The sequence below is a fragment of the Mustela lutreola genome, chromosome 9 (assembly GCF_030435805.1).
Source record: "Mustela lutreola isolate mMusLut2 chromosome 9, mMusLut2.pri, whole genome shotgun sequence".
Lineage (NCBI taxonomy): Eukaryota > Metazoa > Chordata > Mammalia > Carnivora > Mustelidae > Mustela > Mustela lutreola.
The window spans coordinates 97,168,923-97,177,990 of NC_081298.1; positions in this window are offsets into that span (position 1 = coordinate 97,168,923).

Below are 9,068 nucleotides of genomic sequence, written 5' to 3' on the forward strand. Positions count from 1 at the left end.
GTGCTTTAAAGTTCAGAGAGACTTTCCAAGAGGTTCATAGAAAGGGTTATTTTAAGAGATCAGTTTGTAGATGCTCACCTCCCTCTGTATGTAGCTGCCTGAGAACCCCTTCATTCATGCAGCGCTCTGCCATTGTAGTTTTCTCTCCCCTTCTTACAAAGAAGAGACACAATTCTCTGTTCTTCCTGAATGTACTACAGCACATACACCCATGTGTAATAACTCCTGCACCATCTAAAATTTTATTGTCAGGATGAGAATAAATACCTATAAACTCAACAGTTCTGCTGGAAATCACCGTTTTCAATGTCTTGCTTTCCGTGAAAATGGAGGACCAACTCCAGTTGGCCACTCAAAATAATTTTTGAGTATGAATCACTGATTTTTGCATAGACTTCGGAGTTTTGAGAATTGAACTAAGAATAGGGGTAAATATATCACTTAATATGTGGAAAGTTTCCTCAGTGCCTATATAATACAAAAGTATAGTAATGCAATTAACAACGACACTATACTATTTTAGCAATAAGTAATAGCGGTCTGTGGGTGCATGAACTAATGTGTGTGGGAAGACTGTCTTTGTCATAATGAGATGCATTCCCAAAAAAATGTTTTTTTGTCAGAAAAGTTGAGATTTATTTTGATGTATTTAAGTTGTGTTGATCAAGTGTGTTGAAGTCCACCCCCCAAATGCTACTAGGAGGACACGAAGTCAAAGTTCATTTAGTTTGTCTCAACAAAGTAACACACAGACCAAAGAAACTATGGTGTTTCTTGTAAGAGAGAGTTGAGTGGAGATTATTACAGGATTTGGGTTTGTGCTAGATTTTTTTTTCTTTTCAAGTTAACATATAGTATGTTACATATAGTATGATTACTATATCATAGTTAACATATAGTATGTTATTATAGTTAACATGTAGTTAACTATATATTAACATATAGTATGATAGTTAACATATAGTATGTTAACATATAGTTAGCATATGGTTAACAAACAGTATGACATTAGTTTCAGGTGTAGAATTTAGTGATTCAATAATTTTATAAGACAGTGGCTCTCACCACAAGTGCCCTCCTTAATCCCCATCACCTATTTCACCCATCTGCCTATACACTTCCCCTCTGGTAACCATCAATTTGTTCTCTATAGTTAAGAGTCTGTTTCTTGGGTGCCTGGGTGGCTCAGTTGGTTAAGAGTCTGACTTTGGCTCAGGTCATGATCCCAGGTCCTGGGATCTAGCCCAGCATAGGACCCCAGCCCCACACAGAGCTCCCTGCTCAGTGGATAGGCTGCCTCTCCCTTTCCCACTTCCCTGGCCTATGTGTGTGCACTCTCTCTCTATCTGTCAAATAAATAAATAAAATCTTAAAAAAAAGGGGAGTCTGTTTCTTGTTTTGTCTCCCCTTTTGTACCCCTTATGTTTGTTTATTTTGTTTCTTAAATTCCACTTATGACTGAAATCACATCTTATTTGTCTTTCTCTGACTGACTTACTTTGCTTTGTGCTAGAAGATTTTTGAGGAGAGCGAAGGGAAGCAGGGTCAGATTTGGATTGCATAATGTCAAGTTGGGACCGTTTGGCAGTTGGGTACTTTTGTAAATTTGTTCAAGAAGTGGAAGGAACAGAAGGAGACTCTGGGGTCGGAGTGTCACTAATAAGAAAGGGGCAGTCACTCAGAAGTAATTCTTGCAGTTGCAGTGTGGTCTTGACTTCCAGCTGAGTTGGTTTTCACTTTCTCATTATTAAAATTATGAAGACAACTCAATCCAAGATAAATAAAATTAGAGCTTTGTAATCACAAGAATATATATATCCATATGTAATATATATCCATATAGAATATATATCTACATAGAATATAAAGAATATATATATATAAAATAAACACACACATATATAATATATACACACCATACCTACTTTTATAGGGAAGTATACATTGACCAATAAAAGAATTTCAAACATAAATTTCATTTCATTAGATGAAATGTTGTAGGTGATAAAAATATGACTTGGAAGAGAAAAAGCAATGATGTAAAAGGTTTGTGCATTTTTCAAATGGTTGATAAGTATTAAATAAGTTTGGTATTTAGATTACATTAGATACATTTAAATGAATGACACAACACATCTATTTTTTTAAATTTCAATTCAATTAGACAACATATAGTACATCATTAGCCTCAGAAATGGTGTTCAACAATTTCTCAGCTGCATGTAACACCCAGTACTCATCACATCATGTGCTCTCCTTAATGCCCATCACCCAGGCATTCCATCCCCCCCCAACCTCCGCTCCAGAAACCCTCAGTTTTTTTTTTTCCTATACTTAAGAGTTAAAGAGTTAAAGAGGGAGTTTTTCTCCCTCTTTAATGACTTCCCATTCAATTTTTCCTTCCTTCTCCTATGGATCCTCTGTGCTGTTTCCTGTATTCCACATATGAGTGAAACCCTATGATAATGGTTTTTCTCTTATTTTCTCTTATTTCTCTTATTTCACTCAGCAAATACCCTACAGTTCCATCCACATCCATGCAAATGGTAAATATTCATCCTTTCTGATGGGTGAATAATATTCCATTGTGTGTGTATATATATACATATATACATATACATATCATACAAAATGATGTATATATACCACACACCACATCTTCTTTATCCATTCATCATTTTGGCTCTTTCCACAGTTGGCTATTATGGACACTGCTGCTATGAACATTGGGGTGCAGGTACCCCTTTGGACCACTGCCTCTGTATCTTTGGGGTAAATACCCAGTAGTGCAATTGCTAGGTCATAGGATAGCTCTATTTTCAACTTTCTGGGGATCCTCCATACTGTTTTCCAGAGAGGCCATACCAGCTTGCATTCCCACCAGCAAGAACACATCTATTTTATTTATTTATTCATTTTTTAAAAAAAGATTTTATTTATTTACTTGACAGACAGAGATCACAAGTAGGCAGAGAGGCTGGCAGAGAGAGAGGAAGAAGCAGGCTCCCCGCTGAGCAGAGAGCCCGATGCAGGACTCAATCCCAGGACCCTGGGATCATGACCAGAGCTGAAGGCAGAGGCTTAACCCACTCGGCCACCCAGGCACCCCAAGAACAAATCTATTTTAAAAGTGCTGGGGCACCTGGGTGGTTCAGCTGGTTGAGCATCCAACTCCTGATTTTGGCTCAGGTCATGATCTCAGGGTTGTGAGATTGAGTCTGTGTTGGACTCTGTGCCTAGTGGGGAGCGTGCTTCAGATTCTTTCTCTCTCTCTCTCACTCCTTGCACCAAACCTCCCCCAGGGCTCTCACTCTCTCAAATAAATAGATAAATAAATATTTCAGAAGGGCCAATATGTATAATACACCAGAAATTACATCCTTGGCAACTGCCAAAATTTATGATGAGAACTCATAAATGTATACCTGAAAGTATTCTGAGATAATGATTTTTAAAACTTCTGAAGGCATATACAAGAAAAAAGTGTGAAACTCACCATCACAGATGACTTCTTTCTACTGACTGTGGAAACCCCAGTTGCTAAAAAACAAAACAAAACAAAACACAGAACAAAACAGAAAAAGAAAAACACTTCTTGCTTGGGAAGCCTCATAAGGATTATATTTTTAAAAAATTGATTGAGGGACGCCTGGATGGCTCAGTGGGTTAAAGCGTTTGCCTTCGGCTCAGGTCATGATCCCAGGGTCCTGGGATCGAGCCCCGCTTTGGGCTCTCTGCTCAGTGGGGAGCCTGCTTCCTCTTCTCTCTCTGCCTGCCTCTCTGCCTACTTGTGGTCTGTCAAATAAATAAAATCTTAAAAAATAATAATTGATCGAAGGGTAGAGCCATAGCTAAAATAGACATTGCTGTGCATTTTAAGGGATGCACCTTACCAATAAGCCAACTCTCCTCTAGAAATCTACCCTCCATCCCAAATCTACCTCCTGGGACACCTATGTCCACCTCCTGGGACAAGGCTAGCAGGATCAGAATAGACACCCAATCATGGTAGACCAAGTAGACTCTTTCTCTACGATATTAGCTTTGGGAATGAGCCCCATTTCCTTCTCTGTGTGTGGCATGAACCACAGCCTGGGAATGTCTGAGCTGTGAGACAGCTCTTCCAGTGGTGAGCTGAGGTCAGCTCCTGTGTGTGCTGGACAGGTGGCTGCAAAATGTCAGGTAGTGTGCAAGCCAATTGTTAGACATAGTCATCATTAAAAATGGAATTAAAGAAATGCAATCAAATGAAGTACATAAAAATAAGAGTAGTGGGGCACCTGGGTGGCTCAGTAGGTTAAAGCCTCTGCCTTCAGCTCAGATCATTGATCCCGGGGTCCTGGGATCAAGTCCCGCATCGGGCTCTCTGCTCACCAGGGAGCCTGCTTCCCTTCCTCTCTCTCTCTGCCTGCCTCTCTGACTACTTGTGATCTCTGTCTGTCAAATAAATAAATAAATAAAAATCTAAGAAAAAAAAAGATTTAAAAAATAAGAGTAGTAAGTACTCAAAACTTACCACCTCCCAATTCCTACAACCTTTCTCTGCTATCTCTGCTATTGAGGTTATTTATGTCCGTGGTATCTGTTGAGTGGAAATACTGTGTACTCTCGTGCTCCTACATATCCATTACCAGCTCTGTCAGGGACGCCATGTTGGTAGCCTGAAATCAGCCATGGTGGGAGTATTCATAACACAGAAACATACAGATCTCAGAGATCAGGACTTTCCTTCCAGAAAGCCAATTTTCAATCACTTACCACTGTACTGCTGACTATATTCTACCCAAGGGACAAAGAATAGGGAGAATTTCCCTGACTGATGTGGTTCCTTTCCATGGCTCATCTCGATGAATGTGTACTTTCCAGAACACACTTAGGAAATGCTATAATGAAGTATTATCAGTTATTCATAATTTATTAATGACTTCTAAAGAGAGCTTTTTAAAAAATCTAGATAAAATTAGGGCACTGTCTGAAACACTTTTTATTAAGGTAGTGGCAAATAATTAGAAATGGAGGTATTTGTATCATCTAAAAGAAGAGCTTCCCAGCACAAGAGCCAAGCATTCCTTATAGCTAGAAAGAACTCCAGAGCTTGATGTTGGGGCATGGGGTGTCAGTGACTATCTCCTTTGGCCCAGTGCTTTTTGGCATACCAGCTATCCATGTCGAATTCCCAAGTCCTGCGTGAGTGCTGCTCTATTCTCCTTAAGCAGAGGAAGATCACACTGCGCTACAAAGCAGTTAATGGAAAACCAGTAAGTAGACTCTAACTTTATTTATTTATTTTTAAAGATTTTATTTATTTATTTGAGAAAGAGAGAAAGAGTGAGAGAAAGTTAGAGAGCACAAGAGGCGGGGGTGGGGGGGGTGAGGGAGGAGAAGAGGGAGAGGGAGCACTCCCCTGCTGAGCAGGGAGCCTGACACTCAGGGCTCTCTATTCCAGGACCCTGGGATCATGACTTGAGTTGAAGGCAGATGCTTAAGGGACTGAGACACCCAGGTGCCGCTTGACCATGACTTTAAAATGATGAAGAGAATGAGGTAAGATGATCATGATTGTGATTAGAAGAAAAGTCAGTATTCTTTTATGCACTAAATAAAGAAAGATCATCATGCATTATACAGTTCAGCTAGTATTTATTATGCAATGACTAGTCCAAGCACCATGCTAGGCCCTAGGCTAGTGCTCTTCAAATCCAGTTTTCTTCAAATAATCTAGGAATGGTGTGGAAATATAGACATTGATTAATCAGGTCCGTAGTGAAACCCGAGTCCTCATTTTTAGCAAGCTCCTAGGAGAAGCCAAAGCTGATTGTCTGAGGACCACGCTTTAAGTAGCAAGGTCCTAGGACAGATACGAAGAAAAATTAATTACCCTTAAGATATTAAAAAATATTTTAATAATAATTGATGAATTTCGTATCAAATTGTGACAGATGTACCTGTTTGTACATCTGTACCTGTAACAGGTACAAATGGCAAATGCCATTATGTACCTCAAAATTTGGAAACAAAATAATCCTCAAAGAGGAAAACTACTAAGAATCTCTTCACACTGAATGAGTCAATCTAACGGTAGTAGTCCTCCATAAGGATGGGTGTCTACACTTTCTCAAGAAGGATTCTCCAGCTGTCTCCAAAATTGCTCGAAGCATTTGTCTTAGTTTGAAAGGGGGTCAGCAGGACAGAATTCACTCCCAGGGTTGCTTACAAAGGAAGCAATTTATTTAAGAATGACCTAAGTATAATGCTGGTGTTCCAGAAGGCTGCCCTTTCCCTTCAAAAACTATCAACTCAAAAACAAAACAAAACAAAACCTAAAAACAAAAAACAAAAAAACAAAAAACAAAAGAAACCACCAACTCAAAGACCATGTCTAGTCAAAATATTCAAACAGTAGGCAGATTTCACTTTTTCAGCTGGGTGTCTGAGCCATCAGCTGATATGAAGTGGTTGTTTACTTCCTCATTTTAAAGTCCACTCCCTTGCCAGACAGGACCCTTCTCTTTCTCCTGATATCTCTGTACCTAGCTAGTATAGTGTCTAATGCACGGTATACATTGAATTAACAGTGAATTCCATGAACTAAATGTGTGGATGAGGCAATTCTGAAACACTTCTCTTCAATCATGATAATGAAACCTGAAAACAAATTCCTTTAACTTGTTGGACACAAGTTATCAGATGGAAAGAAAAACTCAGCTATTTAAAACATAAACCAAATTCATGTCCCAAGGGAGAGAAGTGATGTAGGTTATTTTTTTTCTGGCTATTGTGTGAATGGGAGAAGATAAAATAGGACTCATTTAACAAAGAGGGAGGAATCCTGAATTTCCTTCTTTGACCTTAGGGGAAGCAGAGTACAGGCTCTTAGGGTAATGTTGCTAGATTTAGAAAAATTATAGGATGCCTAGTAAAATTTGAATTTCAGATACACAAGGAACTGTTTTTTTTTTTTTTTTTTTTTTTTTTTTTTTTTTTAGTATAAGTATGTTACATCCAATATTTGGGATGCACTTGAATAGGACATATTGGAACTCTAGTCTAGGGTAAAGAAAGGTGTGAAAATTTTCAAAAAGTGGAGTAAGGTTTTGCAACCTGTGAGTGGCAGTGGTTTTGAAATCTGAGGAGAAATGACATTCAGTGTGAGGTCCCCAGTGGTGGGGATGAGAGGACTGTGAAACAAGGGACTTGGAAGATGCTGTTTCTCCCTAAGCCTTCAGTGAAACTTCTCTCCACCAAGTCTTGAGCTAACACTGCTGTTGGGAATGAAGGACTTGACAGTTGAGGTCAGTGGGTCAGCCCCTTTGAGATGAGGAAGGGATGGTGGCTCTTTAATTTCTCAGGTGAGAGTGTCAGAGGAGATGTAGGGGGTGACAGGGGAAGAAGCAGACCGCTGAGCATATGGCTTTGGTGTGGCTGTGAGAAAGACCCCTTCCCCAAAGGTACCCAAGAAGGCACAACTTTAAAGGGAAAGATGGTCTACAGGTTTACCCATGTCGATAGGAAAAGAGAAGTGAGACAGCAAGAATTCTATTTCTCCAAACACCCTTCCTGGGTACCTATAGTCATTACTGCCTTATATTATTTTCTTTTTTCATGAATACTAGGTATTTTTCCCCTAAGAAGGCAAGAATAATGTCATATCTCTTTCTGCCCCACACCCTACTTACAATAATAGCTTATTAAATTCATTGAATGATTATTAGGAGGCTTTGTATTATTTACCTATTACATAATTAAAAAGTGAAGTTAATAACTGGCAAAATTACCAGCTTCTGGAAATCAATGTCATGTTTACTCAGACTCTTTCCCCAGAAGTGAAATGACATTTTATTCAGCTTCTCTTGCCCTTGATCAGTGGGTTCTGAGCTCCCTCTAGTGAGACATGAGTTACTGACAGAAGAATTGTGTCAAATAGCTTTTGGAAATTGCCTCCTTCTTATTATAGAGCTATTTTTTCGTTCACTCTTGTTACAAGTGATGGATATATTCATTTTTAAGCCAACCTATGTCAAAATTTCTCAGCTGACAAAATTTTGTAAAGTCATGTTTATAAGTAAAGTATCACTCTTTCCGTTGAGTGAGTTCCCTTTTCCTTAAAAAAAAAAGTTATTCTGGAAATGCGTCCATAAAATATGTACCTAATTGTACTTTCATTTTTGGTGTCTATTTTTTTTTTTTTAGTACTTATTTTGATGGGAACCTTGTTCTGGGACCTGAGGGTTGCAACATACATGGGGTCCTGCTCCCAAAATGTCAGGTGTTATTAGTCAAATTAGCTCTACAGGTTAACTTACTGGAAATGCCTTTTTTTTTTTTTTTTAAAGGGCAAAGGAGTCAAGAATATGCAATGGGGAAAGGACACGCTTTTCAATAAATCATGTTGGGAAAACTGGACAGCTACTTGGGAAAAAAAGACTACTTTCTTATACCATACATAAAAATAAACCCAGGATGAATTAAAGACCTACATGTGAGACCTAAAACCATAAAACTCCTAAAAGAAAACATAGGCAGTAATCTCTTAGCGGCCTTAGCAACATATTTATAGATGTGTTTCCTCAGGCAAGGGAAACAAAAGCAAAAATAAACTGTTGGGATTACATTGAAATAAAAAGCTTTTACACTGTGAAGGAAACCATCAACAAAACAAAAAGGCAACCTAGAGAATGGGAGAAGATTTCTGCCAATGGTATGTTTGATAAGGTGTTAATACCCAAAATATGTAAAGAACTTATACAATGTAACACTAAAAAACTTGAAAGAATCCAATTAAAAAATAGGCAGATGACCCGAATAGACATTTTCCCAAAGAAGACATACAGATGGTCAAAAAACACATGAAAAGATACTCAACATCACTCATTATCTTGCAAGTGTAAATCAAAGTCACAATGAGATATTACCTCACACCAGTCAGAACGACTAGTATCAAAATGACAAGAAAGAAGGTGCTGGCAAAGTTGTGGAGAAAAAGGAACCTTTATGCACTGTTGGTGGGAGTATAAATTGGTGTAACCACTGTGGACAATGGTATGGAGTTTCTTAAAAAATTAAAACTG